The following is an 18,721-nucleotide window of genomic DNA, read 5'->3' on the forward strand; positions in this document are numbered from 1 at the left end:
CTTATAGGCGATAGCTACAGGTTTGGGGCCCGCTTTGCATGTCAGCGAAGTGGGCGTACCCACCCTGTTAGCGACTGAAAGCAGTCGCTAACACAGCTATTGCCTATTAGCAAGGCAGGCGAAGCGATCAAAAAATGTGCGCTTAATATCGCCAGAACCTAACGCCTGCTCAGACTAGGACTTAACCTGTATATCCAATGGGAGGTGGATATTCAAGTTAAATTCCCATTAGCGATAATGCATGAATATCGCTGGATTTCCAGCGATATTCACGCATTGAGCCGCTTTCACCGGATATTTTATCGCTTTAGAGATAAACGTTGCTAATAGCACGTTATCTCAGCAATAATATTCGGCGATACGAGGCGATAAAAAAAAATGCGCTAAGCGCATTTAGCGATAATTATCGCTATTTGTTGATAATATGCCCCATCATGTGCTAGTGTCAATAGGAAGCCCCTAAATTTCAGAGGTATAGCCAACATCCTGGTTGTACCAGGCTTGGGGTCTCTACTCTCTGAATACAGGAGTCCATCATCCCAATAAATCTTATGGGTGCCACTAGCATTCCCAGCAGCCTCAACAACAGCTTGCTGTCTGAGGGGGTCAAGAGAAGGGCAGCTCAGCTGCTCCTGACTCAAATCTGATCTGGAAGGGCCCCTTGTCCCCGAGAATTCAACCTGATCAGGTTCAAGCTAATCTGGGATAGTTCCTTCTTCAGGAGAACAATCATCTCCCTCAAGAAACTGATCCTCACTCTGAGTCGGGGGGAAGGCACTGCCTTTACCCTACTTCTCCTTTTCTTGGAAGGCACCTGGTTCATTATTCCAGTATCCAGGGCCTGTTCAGTGTTAGAATTTTTGACCTGTGACCTAGTCACAGCAAGCACGTGTGGAGATCCCTAACATTTCTGCATGGGTCCTCAACTCCACTTAAGACCAGGTTGAAGTCTCTAAATCATTGCCTAGCAAGCATTCAACAGGGAGGTCTGCACTTACCATAACTTTATTGAGGCCAGTTACCCCTCCCCAGGAGAAATTAACAACTGCCAGGGCTTGGTTGGTCCTGACATTGATAGCATTGGTCACTTGGTAAAGTTCACCAAGTAGGATCTGTCCAGGGTCCACAAGGTCTTGTGTCACCATTGTGTCCCTGTAGGCCAAAGCCTCTTTTCCATTTATTAAAGGCTGTTGTCTGTACTTGCCCAGGTTACTGGGACTCACAGAGGAGGACATATCCATGTCTGCATCACAGACTAACACAGCCTGAGTTGGCACGCTGACTAGGCCAGAGCCCATCTCAGTACCCAGGATTAACCCTACTACACCCTTCTGCTGAGTACCACAACTTGAAGCTGAACTAGGGGAACAGTTGCCTTAGGGGCAATGTTGGCTGGAGTTGCATCTTTCTTAGTGCAATCACCTGTCCAATGGCTGTTCTGCTTACAGACTTTACACCATGGTTTCTTTGGGCCTTTCTTTTTGGAAGATTAGGAATCCCCACCATTAGAAGATTTTTGGGGGCCTTGTAAAGACTTCTGGGGGCATATTAGCAAGGGATTTATCGCCGCTTTGGCGGCACTTTTTGCAGCTAAAGAAGTGATTTTTTTATCGCCCTATTAGCAAGCTGTCTTAAAAGCAGTTAGCGACAGCTTTTAGGAGATAGCGACTGTTTGGGGCCCGCTTTGCATGTCAGCGATATTTATCGCTAATGAGATGGAAAGTGGGCGTACCCAAACTGTTAGCAACTGAAAGCAGTCGACAACACAGCTATCGCCTATTAGCAAAGCAGGCTTAGCGATAAAAAAAAGTTGTGCTAAGCGCGATTATCGCTAGAATTTAAAGCCTGCTAAAAAGATGACTTACCTGTTTATCGAATGGGAGGTGGACTGTCAGGTTAAGCCCCCATTGGTGCTAATGCATGAATATTGCTGGATTTCCAGCGATATTCACGCATTTCGCCACTATCGCTGGATATTTTAGCACAATGGAGAAAAACGTTGCTAATAGCATGTTTTTTCTGCTAACATATCCAGTGATAGGCCGCGATAATAAAAAAATGCGCTTAGCAAGTTTTGCTATAAATATCGCAATTCCTAGCTAATATGCCCCCTAGTCTTTACCCTTCTCCCCACCCTTATTAGGATATTGCTTCTTCTGGTCACCACCTTGGTTCTGTACCTTCTGCTTCACCCTGGTTCTGAACCATTTGTCGCCTGCCTTCTTTCCCAAGTCTTGGGGAGAGGTCAGATCAGAGTCTACCAGGTGCTGATGCAACAGCTGATTCTGACAGTTATTTAGGATTTGCTCCCTCATAATCAAATTGTATAATCCTGTATAATCACACACTTTGCTGCCGAGTAACCAGCCCTCCAGAGCCTTAGTAGCACAATCTACAAAGTCAACCCAGTCCTGAGTCTGTGTCTTTTGGGTATCTCTGAACTGTATTCTATACTGCTCAGTGGTTAGGCCAAACCCTTCTTAGAGTACTCTTCTGGACTTTTTAATCAACAGCATCCTCTTCTCTGACAGTGAGGAGCTTGTCTCTACCTTTGTCTGCAAAGGAGAGCCACACGATTGCTGCCCACTGCTCCTGGGAGACCTTCTGTACTTTGCAGGCCCTTTCCAGTGCAGTTTTCCATTTATGGATGTCATCCCCATTCTGATAGGGAGGGATAATCTTGTTTAAGTTTGAGACCTTTCCCTAAATTGCTGCCACCATGAGACTCTAGTCTCATCTTTTATTTTGCTCTTTCAAGCTCTAGGGACTCCCTTTCTCAGGCTACTCTTTGTCTCCTTATCCTCAGCTGAGCTTCTTCAAGTCTCATCTGATGCTCTCTCTTATCCTGGGAGGTGTCCCTCCTATGAGAAGAGACAGAGGTCCCTACAGATGTGTCAGAATGGTTAGATTCCTGGGAAGGAGATCTTGGCCTTCTAGGCACACCTCCAACCCTTCCTGGGGGGACAAAGAAATAGGCCTCCATCTCCATCTCCAGTAGGAGCTGTTCCATCCAGGTCAAGGTCATTGTAACCTGCCTGGTCAGCATCAGAGTCTGAATCCTGTGGGATTGGACCACTGGGATCTTCCTCATCTACTACTCCCACCCCACGGCCTACCCTCTCAGGCTCTGAAGCAGTACTAAGGTCATCTAACAGTAATACCTCTCTGAGGCGTTGGGTGGTGGCACCTTTGCCAGTCTTCAGTTTTCTCATAGTACACAGAGCCCTTAACTCAGAGAAAGGGAATGTGTCATACTTATGTTTATGTTTTGGAGATTTTTATTGCGCACAAATACCCGAGGGTGTCTCGGCGCATATCGAACTACCTGGGATGGAGAGCTGCCAGATGAATCATTGATTAAATAACCAGGTTTTCAGGAGTTTATGGAAGATGATAAGAGTGGGACTGGTTTTGATGGTCAAAGGGAGAGAATTCCACAGCGTGGGGGTTGCTACCAAAAAAACGTCTATCTCCCCAGCTAGTGGTTCTAGTACGTGGGACCGAGAGGAGGTGGGTGCAAGCTGAGCGAAGAGATCTTTGGGGAGCGTAGATCTGAAAAGCAACTTTAAGGAACCTGGGTCCTGAGTCATGGATGGCCTTGTAGGCGATACAAAGTGCCTTAAACTTTATCTGACTCTTAACTCTTAGCCAATGCAGGTGACGTATGGCCGAAGAGGTGGTGCGGCGACTGGGGATGCCGAGCAGGATTCTGGCTGCAGCATTTTGCACCGATTGTAGTTTGGTTAAGATCTGTTCTTGCGTGCTGAGGAAGAGGGCATTGCCATAATCCATTTTGGAGAAAACGAGAGTGGTGATCAATGTTTTCCCTGCAGCTGGAGGGAGATATGGCACCAGCTTCTTAATCTTCCTAAGAGTATAGAAGGAGGATGAGACCACAGCATTCACATGGTGCTTAAACAACAGCTTGTTATCGAACACGACACCGAGGTTTCTGACCTTGGCAACCGGAGTGGGGGATGGACCCATTTCACTGGGCCACCAGATGGGAGACCCTTCCGGTGAGAGGTTGCCAAAGGTCATCACCTCGGTCTTGTCCGAATTTAATTTCAAGCAGTTGCTTGACATCCAAGAGCTAATGGCCAACATCCCCTCCTGGAATCTTGCAGCAACGGCTGGTCCATCCTTATGAACCGCCAACACCAATTGGGTGTCATCCGCATAGGTGGTTAAGCGGAGTCTGTGTGTTTTAATGACCCTCGCCAGATCCGACACATATATATTAAATAATGTGGGGCTTAGCAAGGAGCCCTGGGGCACCCCGTAAGGAAGGGTGAAGGTGGGCGAATAGAAAGTGCCCAGTATCACCGCCTGCGTGCGGTTAGCCAGAAATGAAGCAATGAGGTCCCTGGCAAGATGAGTCACCCCCAGGGATGTGACACGGTCGATCAAGATGGAATGATTGACCGTGTCAAAGGCAGCAGACAGATCTAGGAGTACAAAGACCGCTGCCCCCCCTGGTCCATTATAGTCCTGATCTCGTCCGAGGCCTTTATCAAAGCTGTTTCTGTGCCGTGGCCCTTCCTGAACCCGAACTGGGTATCATCTAAAAGTTGGTGACTATCGATGAACCCCGAAAGCTGTTTATTCATGATTGCTTCAAATATTTTGGCCGGGAATGGAAGGCAGGCAATAGGTCTATAATTAGCTGAGTCAGCGGGGTCCAGGGATGGCTTTTTTAACAGGGGCTTCATAACCGCTTCTTTCCAAATTTCGGGGTAAATACCTGTCTGGAAAATGGAGTTACATAAGTCCGTGAGCGGAGAAGCAATGACCTCAGTTAGAGCACTCAGTATAGAAGGGGGCAGGGATCTAATGGAGAACCAGATTTAATCGAGGTGATCAGCTTGCTGATCTGGTCTGTCGTGACCATGTGAAAGCTAGAAAAGGCAGGTGTAAGTGAGGGGGACAAAGGAAGAGGGTCAGGACAGTCCGAGCATATAGGGGAGGAGAAAGATGAGTAGATGTTCATGACCTTGGTGAAGAAGAAAGTTGCTATGGCATTACACAGGTCTTGAGATGGCTCAATGGGAGGCCCTGTCGGAGGGTTGGAGAGCGAGTCAACTACTTGAAATAGCTTTCTAGCAGAGTTCTGGGCAGACTCAATCTGGGCAAGAAAAAAAGCGCTTTTATGTTTAATGATAGATTTCTTATATAACGCTAGCGCATCTGTGTAGGTTTGCTTATCCTGAAAGCCTGTAATGCTTGCGCCAGCGCCTTTCTAAATTTCTGCAATACTGCCGATGTAGCCGAAGATCCTCTGTGAACCATTGGGCAGATGTCGTGGCCCGGTTGGAAATAATGGATTTAGCTGGGGCTATCTGATTGATTGCATCCAGAATCCATTTCTGGTACCTGTTGGACAATAGACTGGGGTGTGGTGATGCCTCATAAGAGGATCCAGCCAAAATATTGGACAGTAGAGGGTAGTCCAGGTTTTTCCAGGCTCTGGTACTAATGGGGGTACGAGATGTGGATTGAGGAGGGTTGGGGTTATGAGCCAGGATAGTAATGTAATGTAATGTAAAAATTATTTGTAGAGCGCTCAGACACCACTGGTTTCATGGCGCTATGGAACAGATAAGCTGTAAAAGTAACTGCAGAATGGTCTGACCATACTAGGGGAAGAACTGTAGACAGTGAGATGTTGGGGTTATTGGTGAACAATCCATCAAGCGTATGGCCTGCTTGATGAGTAGGGGCTACCACCAACTGCTGTAATCCTACCGCAAGTAGGTTGGCAATGAGTTGAGTGGTGTCTTTGTCCCCTACGACTTCCAAATGAAAATCGAAGTCCCCCAAGATGGTATAGTCAGAATGGCCCAAGGAAAGTTCCGTAAATTCATCAAGAGCAGAAAGGAAACGGATATGCGGGCCATGGGGGCGGTATAAAAGAATTCCTCTAAAAACTTGATTATGATTAATTGTAATGGAGAAGGTACAGGCTTCGCAATCCAGTCGGTGAATGGGTTCGATCTTGGATTGAAAAACCCCTTTATGAATAATGGCTAAGCCACCTCCTCTCCCCGTAGTTCAGTCCTGTTGTACCACACAGAAACCCTCCGGTGTGGCCAAACAGAGATCCAGACCGGAGGCAGCATCTCCCCAAGATTCAGTTATGAACAAGATGTTCAGCTCCTGACTTACAATAAATTCCCTAATTTCCAAGCAATGTTTCGGGTGGGAGCGGACGTTAATAAGCGCCGAACGAAAATAGCGCTTAGGTGTGGGGCAGATATTATGAGCAGAAGGCATAGGACATGGGAGAGTATAGTTACTGCCTGGACATGGGGCAGGGGCAGACACAGGCAGCGGGGGGGGGCAAGTGTTGGCATCGCCAGTTAGGGATGGATAAGTTGAGTTCCCGCAGCTGAGAAGAGGAATAGCACAAGGAAATAGTATGGGTGTTGATGAGGCCCGGGCCAGGGGGGGTGGCCCTCGTCCCGGTACATGCCCGGACGGGCCCAGACAGGCTTGCCTCCTATGCGCCATCGGCGCGCCCGCTGCGTCTGCCCGCTGCGCGGACGGGAAGAGGGATTCCTTTTAAGGTGTGTGGGCCCCCAATCGGCCGAACACTAGGGCGCTGTCCTCATCCTCAGCTAAGTTGGCGGCCGCTGAATGTGCCGAGAGGGATCGAGGGCGGAGGTCTGTAGAAGCCTCAAATCAGCTCCCTGAGGCCCCGGTGGTCCCTACAATGAAGCCCCCACAGGTAGGAAATGAGGCGAGAAAGAGGGACAGAATAAAGTCTCAAGTGTGCAAAATAGCAGAGCGATTAAAATCGGGTGTGCAAAATACAGGATAATTAAAACAGTGCTTCGCTAGTAATCAGCAATGGCATATTTTAAAATCTTGGAGCATATTAGCAAGAACTTTGTTAAAATTATCGCTGATTTAGCGGCAGGAAACCGCCGCTAAAACGGCGATAATGGGCTTGCTAATAGGCGTTATAGAATTCCAATAGAAGCCAAGGTTAGATGTGCGGGACATCTAACCTGGGCTTCTATTAGAATTCTATAACGCATATTAGCAAGCCCATTATCGACGTTTTAGCGGTGGTTTCCTGCCGCTAAAATAGCGATAATTTTAACGAGGTTCTTGCTAATATGCCCCTTGTCCCTAAACCTCCGGCTTCCGCCTCAGGATTCCTAACTCATAATGAGGAACGAGGGATCAGACGCTCTTTTATGGTGTGTGGGCCCTCAATCGGCCGAACACTAGAGCGCTGTCCGCGTCCTCAGCTAAGATGGCGGCCGCTGAATGTGCCGAGAGGGATCGAGGGCGGAGGTTTGCAGAAGCCCCAAATCGGCTCCCTGAGGCCCTGGTGGTCCCTACAATGAAGCCCCCACAGGTAGGAAATGCGGCGCGAAATAGGGAAAGAATAAAGTCTCAAGTGTGCAAAATAGCAGAGCGATTAAAATCGGGTGTGCAAAATACAGGATAATTAAAACAGTGCTTCGCTAGTAATCAGCAATGGAATATTTTAAAATCTTGTCCCTAAACTCCCGGCTTCCGCCTCAGGAGTCCTAATTCATAATGAGGAACGAGGGATTAGACGCTCTTTTATGGTGTGTGGGCCCCCAATCGGCCGAACACTAGAGCGCTGTCCTCGTCCTCAGCTAAGATGGCGGCCTCTGAATGTGCCGAGAGGGATCGAGGGCGGAGGTCTGCAGAAGCCCCAAATCGGATCCCTGAGGCCCCGGTGGTCCCTACAATGAAGCCCCCACAGGTAGGAAATGCGGCGAGAAAGAGGGACAGAATAAAGTGGCATATTACCAACAACTAGCGATAATTATCGCTATGTTGGTTTAGCGGCGATATTTTTATAGCTGAGCTGCGGCGATTTTTATCGCTTAGGAACCTTGCAATTATCAAGGTATATCTCCTAAGCGATAAAAATCGGCCGAAATGCATGAATATCACTGAAAAGTCCGCGATATTCATGCATTACCGAGCTAATGCTCTTAGCCATGTTATCCACCTACCATTGGATAACATGGCTAAGAACTGCTCAGGGGCAAGTGTTAGCTTTTGGAAATATTCGCGCTTAGCGCGAATATCTCCAAAAGTTGGTAATAGGATATAGCGATGTTAGCGACTGTTTCCAGTTGCTAACATCTTGGCACGCCCACTTTGCATGTCATTAGTGATAAATATCACTGACATGCAAAGCGGGGCCCAAGATGGTCGCTATCTCCTACTAGCTGTCGCTAACTGGTGTTAGCGACAGGTAGATAATAGGGAGAAAAGTCTCAAGTGTGCAAAATAGCAGAGCGATTAAAATCGGGTGTCTGTAACTTACTGACATCTGGCAAGGACACACTAGGTCCTGCCATTGAAGACATAACTAGTGAGGGGTGGTGTATGCACTACCTACTCTAGTTGTTTACCTACTAATCTCTCTTGAGTTGTAGAAAGAGTGTGCCAAGCCCTTGGCACACAACTCTAAATTCAGTAGAACTTACTGTATTTAAGCTTGTATTATATGTACCTCTAGAACCTTTAGTGGTTATCAAATGATCAAAACACTTGAGATTATCTGGTTAAACAATGGCAAGCTGGAATCCTGCACGCTGCATACCAATGTGGGAAGTTGGCCTGGCATATGCTGTCTACTATTTTAGTGGGCACCTTGCACCAATCCAAACGACCCGTTATTGATGGTAGGTTAAAGACAACCTTATAAAAAGCTATCCTAGTGGACGCTGTGGAGAGCAGCCTTCATGCTATGTCTTGAAAGAATGTAAAGCAGCTTGTTTTACCAGTCTATAATCTCGTGAATGACCAAATGAAAGGGGAACCACACCAGGTATATATATAAAATACTAGCAGCCCGTCCCGACGTTGTCCATGTATGAATTGCTGCCGGCCAGTAGTATATTGTTTCGTAGGATTTCATTTTGATAGCATTTCTTATCTGTGACAGGCCTGTGAAACGCTCCGATTCACAGTGCACTGCTGATGCACTTAAGAGTGCGCGTTCAGTAGTGTGTGAACTCGAGTTTCCCTACTTTATTTTCCTTTCAATATTATATAGCGCAAACTCGACAACATGGCATGAGCACAATTTACATTACAGAAGAACACATTCATTTGTGGTAGGCACGGGGAGACAAAGCGAATTGCCTGGAATCACAGGATGTTGAGCTGAGGCAGAGATTCGAACGTAGCTCCCCATCTCTAAAGATCGCGATTCTAGAACTTGTGGTGGGAGGTGTGTCTAAAAGTGTATGTCAGTGCTGGGCATCAATGAGAGAGACCTGTGGATTTTTCCAATCAGTGGTGAAAAAATATGAGTATGTTGCTGGAGATGTGGGCCGCCGTGCCACCAATGTACTTACGGGGGAGGATAAACGCCCATTATTCCGCAACTTTCTTTCCGCATACCATGACTCCGCAATGCCATTATAACGCATGGCATTACATTTTATATGCTTTTACCACGCATACATTTACAACGAAATTTGTTGTAAATGCATGAATGGTAAAAGCATGTTTTTTTTTTAAATGTTTGGATAAGGCAAGTATGGGTATAGGGGTATATGTTTTTGGGTACTGAGGTATATGTTTTGGGGTGTTTGGGTATTTTAATGGTTCAGATATAGTTTTGTGTTATGGGGTACAGGGGTAAGTTTGGGTTTTGGGGTATAGGGGTATTTTTAGAGTTCAGGGGTAGGTTTGGGTTTTGGGGTACAGGGGTATTTTAAGGGTTCAGGGCTGGGTTTGGGTTTTGGGGTAGAGGGGTATTCTTAGGGTTCAGGGCTAGGGTTGGGTTTTGGGATACAGGGGTATTTTAGGGTTCTGGGCTAGGTTTGGGTTTTGGGGTACAGGGGTATTTTTAGGGTTCAGGGGTAGGTTTGGGTTTTGGGGTACAGGGGTAGTTTAAGGGTTATGGGCTAGGTTTGGGTTTTGGGGTACAGGGGTATTTTATGGTTCAGGGGTAGGTTTGGGTTTTGGGGTACAGGGTTTTTTTAGGGTTCAGGGGTAGGTTTGAGTTTTGAGGTACAGGGGTATTTATAGGGTTCAGGGCTCGGTTTTGATTTTGGGGTACAGGGGTATTTTTAGGGTTTAGGGATAGGTTTGGGTTTTGGGGTACAGGTTATATTTATAGGGTTAAGATGGGTTAGTGCTTAAGGGTGTTGGGGTATTTTATAGAGTAAGGGCGGGTTATGATTTTGGGCTGCAGGGGTATTTAAAGTAGGGGTGGGCTGAATTGGCACGAACTTAGTACAATAAATCCACAATATTTTGTTTCGTCAGATTTCCAATTATTAAAACAGAAACCTCATATATTCAAGGTAAAATAACAAGTATTTCTACATGCTAAAATGCGTATAGTCATTTCACAAAAGTGAAATTAGCTTCCAGCAAGCAGTGAGAGAGGTGATGATTTTGAGATCAAGCCCCTGCAAAGCATTATGGGACGAGATTAGCAGTGGGAAGTGAATATTATAGTATCCAATTAACTCTACAAAGAGCTGCAGTTCACCTCAGCGTCCCCAGTTGTCCCCGATGAGGCAAACGCAATAGCATTTAAAATTTATACATCAAACTGCAGTTCACCTCATGGTCCCTAGATGTCCCTGATGAGGCAAATGCAATAGCATTTAAAATATTATACATCCAGCTGCAGTTTACCTTGCAGTCCCTAGATATCCCTGATGAGGCAAATGCAATAGCATTTAAAATATTATACATCAAGCTGCAGTTCACCTCGCCGTCCCTAGATGTCCCTGATGAGGCAAATGCAATAGCATTTAAATATTATACATCAAGCTGCAGTTCACCTTGTCGTCCCAAGATGTCCCTGATGAATAAAATTCAAAAACATTGAAACACTTTCATGAATGCTAAAAATGATGCTAATCTTATCCCATAATGCTTTGCAGGGCCTTTTAGTTGTATTTTTGCCCATAACTGTGTTTGGGGTGGTTCTAAGAGAATGGGACCTCCACTGAATTACTATTTAAAGGGAGCAGGAATGTATAGAACCTGGGAAGAAAAAACAACACTCGTGACGGAATGCCCCTAGCGATTGTCACGCCCCCCCAGCACACACCCACAGCACAATGCAGACACGCCCACAAGGGACTACTACTTTGCTGGCACAGTTCTTTTACCTTTTAAATGTATATGGTGGGAGTCTGCATAGCCTATGTCCTTCTGCTGCAATTGCCCTTTCCAACGCTGTATTGGGTGTTGTGATTGGTGCTGTGGCTCCTGAGATTACCCGCCTCAAAGGTTTGGGCTCTCTCTTTATTATATTAGTATAGATATGTATTCATTCTAAACACATCCCTCTAGTCTCTTTATGAGGCTAGAGGCAAAAGTACATACGGCAAACTTATTTAGCAAAAAGCAAATTAGCACAATGCACGTTGAGCCCAAGGTGCGTTCCAAACCATATATTAAGTATGTGCTATAAGAACCACGACTTGCATAGGTACAAGGCCCAGAAACTTCAGAACCACTGGGGCCACCAGGAACCACTCAAGGTAGTGACACAGGGGACCCAGGGGGGGACACGTGCAGTGTCTAAACACAGCCGCAAATCACCCTTAACGTCTATGGGAAAGTCGCGTTTGGAAAATTACAGATAAAGGACACTTAGAAGAGGACTTGGAGCATACCACTTTAGAACTAGGAGGTTTTAGAGTCAACACCCACGGGAGCACCGGAGTACTCGAGTTACCTCGTCCAGGGAAGCTAGGTGCATAGGTGTCTTTTTGTGTCGGGTTTAATCGTCGATTTCAATGGAGAGCTGCAGCAAAGTGCAGCTGGTGTCCAAGTGGAAAGTGTCCGGAGGGATCCAAGGATGGATTGGAGATCTGAAGAACCTGGAAGCAGAGGGGACAGAGTCTGGGGCACTAGCCAGTGACCAGGAAGGCGATGAGCAGATGCCACCGATGTCGGATGATTTTAGGTGATGAAGGTGAAGCTTGACTCTTCAGCTACGAGGTACTGGAGATGTCAACGACAACCAGAACTGGATTCGAGCTGTCCCATGAAAGATGTCGAGTGCTGCGATGTCGGTGCCCGGATTGGACCCAACAAGCCTTTCCAACAGCAACCCACGCAGAAAGCAGAGATCAGCTACGGTGCAGACCAGCAAGGTCTTGGAGACTCTCCTTTTGGTAGGGAGTCAGGGCACGTCTGGAGCAACCAGGGAAGCCCAAGGAAAAGTAGAGTTACCTTCGAGGAAACCCACCACTCAACGGATTAGGGATCGCAAAGGAGTTTTGAGCGAGAATGCAAGAAGCAGGCCCACTGAAAACTTGGTGTGTGTAGGCCCACAATCTTCGGTACAGCTAATGCTCGGGGCTTGGGCTGCAAGTAACCAAAAGCACAACTTCAGGAAAGCTCAGGAAGTTAATGCACGTAGCAAATGTGCACGGTGTCAGGAGTTCCAGTTCCACGTCACTCGTTCAGGCTGCGGATCTCAGCTTTGCCGGGGATTCGGGACGGCCTTAGCGAAGTCTGGAAGTCCTCTTCCTGGGCTGCAGGTAGTTCGGAGTCCGGCGGGAGCATCAAAGATGCAGACTTGCAAATGCTTCGTTGGTGCCTGTTTGAACAGGGGAGTCACTCCTTGACCCCAAGGGAGATTATTCCATCTTCTAGTCAAAATAGAATTTCGAAGTTCCAGGATATATGTTGCAGGGTTTGTTTCAGGTGTAATCTGAATTCCTAAGGACTAGGGTCCCATACTTATACTAAGGTAGGGGGTTGGACATACTCTAGGGACCCACCTATGGGAAGGCCTGGGGAGAGGGGTGGTTATACCCCTTTCCCTTTGTCCAGTTTTGCGCCAGAGCAAGGGCTGAGGGCCCCTCCAACTGTTTTGAACTGGGATATGTACAGGGACACCAAGTGTACCCCCAGCACTGTCTGAAAAGCATTCTCTGAATACACCCACCCAGCCCCAATACACTAAAGTCTGTCTGGGGAGGTGGTTACACTTCCCTCAGACAGGAAACCTATTGTCCAGGCTCCTCTGCCGGAGTTTCGTCCAACAGCAGGAGGTCAGACCCATGCCTGTGGCTGCAGCATCCATTTTGTGATGCTGAGGTTCTTTTAAACTATTACCGGTCAGACCAGTCTGTACATGTGTCTCCCTCTAGAAGGGTGAAATTCTACCCCCGCCGCCAGGCCTGGCGGGGGCTATGATTCCAAAGTGTTTGACACCAAACACGACATGTTTCGATGCCGCAATTCCAAAGTTAGCATTTGCCGCAAGGTTATAATGCACTTAAGAGTATATGGCCTGGCTGCATCATAGAATAGCCTCAGAGGGGTCCTGCTCATGCATGGGCAACCTCTCACACAAAACCAAGCACTCTGCCTTTAGGATTATTAAGGCCTGTCATAGGAGTGACTTGTAGGTTTATATGTGTCTGTTAATAAAGGTAGATATAGGTAGCCTATATCTTAGTAAGGGGGCATGCACCATCTTACCCAGGCTGCAGTCGCAGACCTGTGGTGTCATTTTGGAAGGCTTCCCAGGGGTAGCATAATACATGCTGCAGCCACTGGTAGGCCTCTGGGATACCTATGCCCTTGGTACCTAAGGTACCATATTCTAGGGACTCACAAGGGTACCCCAGTAACCAAACTGGATTGTACGTAAAGTACATGCAATCATTGCAGAGAGGAAGTAGCTAGGCTGGGGTCCTGATTAGCAGGGCTCCAGCCGACTAAATTTGAGAAACAGTGGAACACCAGCAAAAAGTGGGGGTAACCATAGTAAGCAGATCCTACTCTCCTACAATAGAGTTTTCCATATCCTTGGAAAAATGTTACATAGATGCCTCAACAGCATGTTCAACCGATGAATTGATAAAGACATTCAAATTATTCTTAAATGCCTCCCCTTCCTCATTGTGCAAGTCGGAGCCCGGAGAACTATCCAGCTCCATAGCAGAGACCGAAAGGTAAACCAGACAATAAAGGGTTAAAGAAGCAAAATAGTGAGCACCACCCAGAGGGCGTGAATTAAACCCAGAACCCAGCTGGGAAAGAGAAAACCACTCCCCAAAGGGGCCAGACAAAAGTGGAGTCAACTTGAGCCAACAAAGAGCTCAGAAGACTGGCGATGCTCAGGGGAAAAGGCTGGAGACGCGCTGGGAAGCTCAACTTCACCGAGCAGAAAAACAGAGGAAATGGCCACCCCACGTCGCATCGAGCTAACGGCCGACGCGCGGGTGACCCGGAGCGCCCAACTCAGGGGTGGGGGGGAACAGCAGAAGCCAAACGAAACGGGCAGAAACAGGAGGCACGCGGCGCAACAAGTCAAGTAAGGGCATTCAACAATCAAGTATACAAATTAATAAACCTGCACAAGTACGAACCACAGTATTAAGGAAAATAACAATAGCATGTACTTATCTTGACTGCGAGCAGCAAGAAAAGAGAGTTATTCGCAGTCAGCTATCGTTATACCTTAGACTGTGTGTTCATTGGCTGTAATCATATTCTGATTTCATTATCTCCCATTGGTCAACCTGGCGTTTGGCCTTCTGGGAACTGTAGTTTTGTTTTGTTATCTTGGCTGCTATTCATTATGAAGCAAGATTGGAAAGCAAGAAATTCACTCTCTCCATGCAGCCTCTCTTTGTACCGTCTAAAGCTCCCTTCGCCCTCCTTTACCCCTCCTGTGTAGAAATGAAATCAGAAACTCCTCATTTCATCCTTCTGTTCTACAAAGCACAATGAACCCTCTCCTCATTTCACCCTTCTTTTGGCACCCAGGCTTCTGCCAATCACTACAGCAAGAATCCGCAGTGGGAGGTCTGTTTTTACTCACAGGCCAGTCGCCACCTCCAGCAGTTACTGCCTCTGAATAAACATCTCTGTGCCTTTCCAACCCACCTGAATTATCCCATATTACCGCCTTCACACATGTGACACTGTGGTGGTCTGATAATAGGGTGTGACCATGTGGGATGGCAGGGGGTGAGAGAGAGATGGGAGGTGAATTGTGGAAGTTAATAGGTGCTAAACACGGTGCCTGCAGCATATTACAAGAAAAGAGATTAAAAGCAGTTTAGGAAGAATCACTGGAGCCGGGTCAGAGGGAGGTGCAATGAGCACCCTTTATGCGGACGGACAGGTCAGTATCCCCACTGCAGGTTGTCTTCACCCCATGCATGGACTTGAACCCACAGCCCAAAGCAGGAACTAAGCATGGGCAAATTTTGCGAATCTGGCATTCGCGAATTTTGCGAATTTGCGAGCTCGCAATCCGCAAAATCCACGAATTCTCGCAAATTTGCGGATTTTTTTCTGTGTTCGCAAGGATTTTTGCCAGTTCGCGAGGGTTTTGTACCAGTTCACAATTGCGAACTTACATGTTGGCTCGCAACGGTCGCGATTATGTTGTTTCTACGTCTGGTTCATCATCACAGGTTCCCAGCACCCTCTGTTTCACCCCTGCCACCCTCTGTTTCACCCATGCCACCCTCTGGTACATCAATGCCACCCTCTGGTTCATCATCACTGTAGATTATGGGGGGGAAAAGCAAGCACACCTGCCCTGCTTCAACTGACATGAATTAATTTGGGGTTGATTTATTAATGTGTCACTGTTTTAAAATTCCAGTCTGGCACCTGCTTCCTTAGCTGTAATTTGCTTTCTGTTGCAGTGCAATTTTTTTTTCCAGGACCTTTGTGGCCTACTTGTAGCTATTCTATGAGCCTGCTGTGAGGGTCACAGCAAGGTCATACAATTGTTGCAACTAGCAACTGAACTGGGAATTTGCGGATTTTTTTTTTGTGTTCGCAAGGATTTCTGCCAGTTCGCGAGGGTTTTGTACCAGTTCGCAATTGCGAACTTACATGTCGGCTCGCAACGGTCGCGATTATGTTGTTTCTACGTCTGGTTCATCATCACAGGTTCCCAGCACCCTCTGTTTCACCCCTGCCACCCTCTGTTTCACCCATGCCACCCTCTGGTACATCAATGCCACCCTCTGGTTCATCATCACTGTAGATTATGGGGGAAAAAGCAAGCACACCTGCCCTGCTTCAACGGACATGAATTAATTTGGGGTTGATTTATTAATGTGTCACTGTTTTAAAATTCCAGTCTGGCACCTGCTTCCTTATCTGTAATTTGCTTTCTGTTGCAGTGCAATTTTTTTTCCAGGACCTTTGTGGCCTACTTGTAGCTATTCCATGAGCCTGCTGTGAGGGTCAGAGCAGGGACATACAATTGTTGCAACTAGCAACTGAACTCTGGAGGGCCCCAGTCAGGAAGCACTACAGGGAATGGTTACTAATGATGAGTTTGAACTTTTGCACCTGCTGAATGCTTTCACTTTTGCAAAACTCGTTTTTCTGCAGAACAGCATTACAGCAACTGTAATGCCCCAAACAAGCTTACTTGTGAAAGTTGATTTCTAATCCAAAAGTGATCCAAAGAAAGTCAAAAGGCCTCAAATCCAAAAAAGTGCAGGCAAATGTCAACCTGAGGAGTTATTCTGATAAAAATCATCATTTACAGAAGGCCTATGCTGCTTGCTAGTGGATTTCTTGTGCAGAATTGCAATTTTTGTAAGTTCGCGAGTGCGAGATTGTTGCTGCCCGCCGCACCTACATGTTCGCAATTGCGAACTTACACCGCACGCCGCAAAATTGTATCACCAAGAAAAAAAAATCCGCAGCGTGCGAATTTGCGGATTTTCGGTAAATTCGCGAGCGTTCGCGGATTGCGAATTTACCGAAAATCCGCAATATCCGCGAACGTAACGGATTTTCCGCCCATGCTTAGCAGGAACCTCTTTCTGTACCAGGTGGGGGCACAGGCACTAAACCCAGGGGGAAATGTACAAGGAAGTGCTGGAGCATGTTGTTAGCCTCCTTGGCTTAACGACACGCTCCACCAATTCCGAAACGCAAGGCTGAGCCATATTTACAAGAATGTGGTGCAGCCTTGCGTTTCCACCTGCGATGGGGCTAAGTTTAGCAACTTAGCACCAACGCAGGGACCCTTGCTCCAGAGTGAAAGGGTGTCTGCGTGCAGGGGAGAATTGTTTATGTGTAGGAAGGTATTCCTTCCTGCACATAAACAATCCTAGAAATACCATCCTGTCACTTTCATGTGTGCTGCTTCATGCAGCACACATGAAAGGGACAAAATGTCATCTTTTTTTAAGGTTTGTTTATGTACAGGAAGGGCCTTACATAAACAAACCATGGCTTTTTGCTTTTTCCATGTGTGCTGCCCAAGGCAGCACACATGGAAAAAAGCAAAAACAAGGAGAAATAATGCATTTATCCTTGTTTCGCCAACTTAAGAACATGGGGGCATATTATCAACAACTAGCGATATTTATCGCTAAATAAACTTAGCGATTTTTTTTTTTAGCGCCAAGCATTGCCGGATTTTATGGCAGAGATAATGTGCTATTAACGTTTATCTCCAATGCGATAAAATATCCGGCGATAGCGGCGAAATGCATGAATATCGCTGGGAATCCAGCGATATTCAGGCATTAACGCCAATTGGTTCTTAACCTGAATATCCAACTCCCATTGGATATACAGGTTAAGAACTGGAATTTTTTTATCGCTAAGCCTGCCTTGCTAATAGATGATAGCGATGTTAGTGACTGCTTTCAGTCGCTAACAGGTTGGGTATGCCCACTTTGCGTGTCATTAGCGATAAGTATCGCTGACATGCAAAGCGTGCCCCAAACCGCTCGCTATCACCTAAAAGCTGTCGCTAACTGATAGCGACAGCTAGCTAATAGGGCGATGAAATTATCGCCGGAAACGGTCGCAAAAGTGGCGATAATTTCATTTCGCCTGCCTTGGTAATATGCCCCAGGGTTTTTCTGGTCTAAAGTTTGGCGCTGCCTCCTGAGTACACCCGGGGCAGCATCAAAAACAATGGGTGTTGCGGTGGAACGCCCACCACAACACCCAATGCGCTCCCCTTTCACGCTAACCATAGTGTGAAAGGGGGCCTTGAGCATATAAGGCAGCATTAAGTAAGTGGCTTGAAGCTGCTTACCAAAGGAAGCCCCTATCCCCATAGGGAAGTGCTTTCCAAACTTTGAGTCGGAGCACAGTAGTGTGTTGCCTTCCATTTGTGGGTGTGTCGCGTGAATTCTCTCTTGGGCCGAACATATTCAGTGACTCAGACGCAGTGCAGCTGAGTACCCGGAGGAGGAAGGAGAAGTGAAAGGCAGGCGTGCGGCCTTGTTCATGTTGCGACGCAGTGACGAGGAGCTGCCTCTGCACCCTATCCCAGGCGCTCAGTAAGGGAAATTTCCGAAATTGTTAAAACACTGTTGGCATCCCTCTCTACTTTTCTCCTCTTTTGCTTCACCCGCTCACTCTCACCCATCCTCTCTTTTTCCCTCTTCTCAATTCTGTTGTCTAAACAACTGAGCAAGTTCATGGAGTGATCGCCGCTGGCCCAAGGCAGTCATAACAGGGGCCATTAGGGCAGCGTGTGGTTCAGGAAGGCCCCGAACACCGGGCCTCAGTGGGGGGCAAGATTCAGTGTGTTAAGCCTGATGGGGCATACGGCCATCAAAGGCAGCCCCCCCTGTGTGCGGCGATGGCTCCACACAGGACAGCAGACCTGACTGTGCTGGGAGGGAGGAGGGGGTGAGGGGGGGGGGGGGACATGCCTTGAAAGTCCAGTGGTGTATAAATAACAATAGACGCATTTCAGCTTTTAATGCAAAATGCCCCCCCCCCC

Source organism: Lissotriton vulgaris, chromosome 1_2 (genome assembly GCF_964263255.1).
Source record: "Lissotriton vulgaris chromosome 1_2, aLisVul1.2, whole genome shotgun sequence".
NCBI classification, from domain to species: Eukaryota; Metazoa; Chordata; class Amphibia; order Caudata; family Salamandridae; genus Lissotriton; species Lissotriton vulgaris.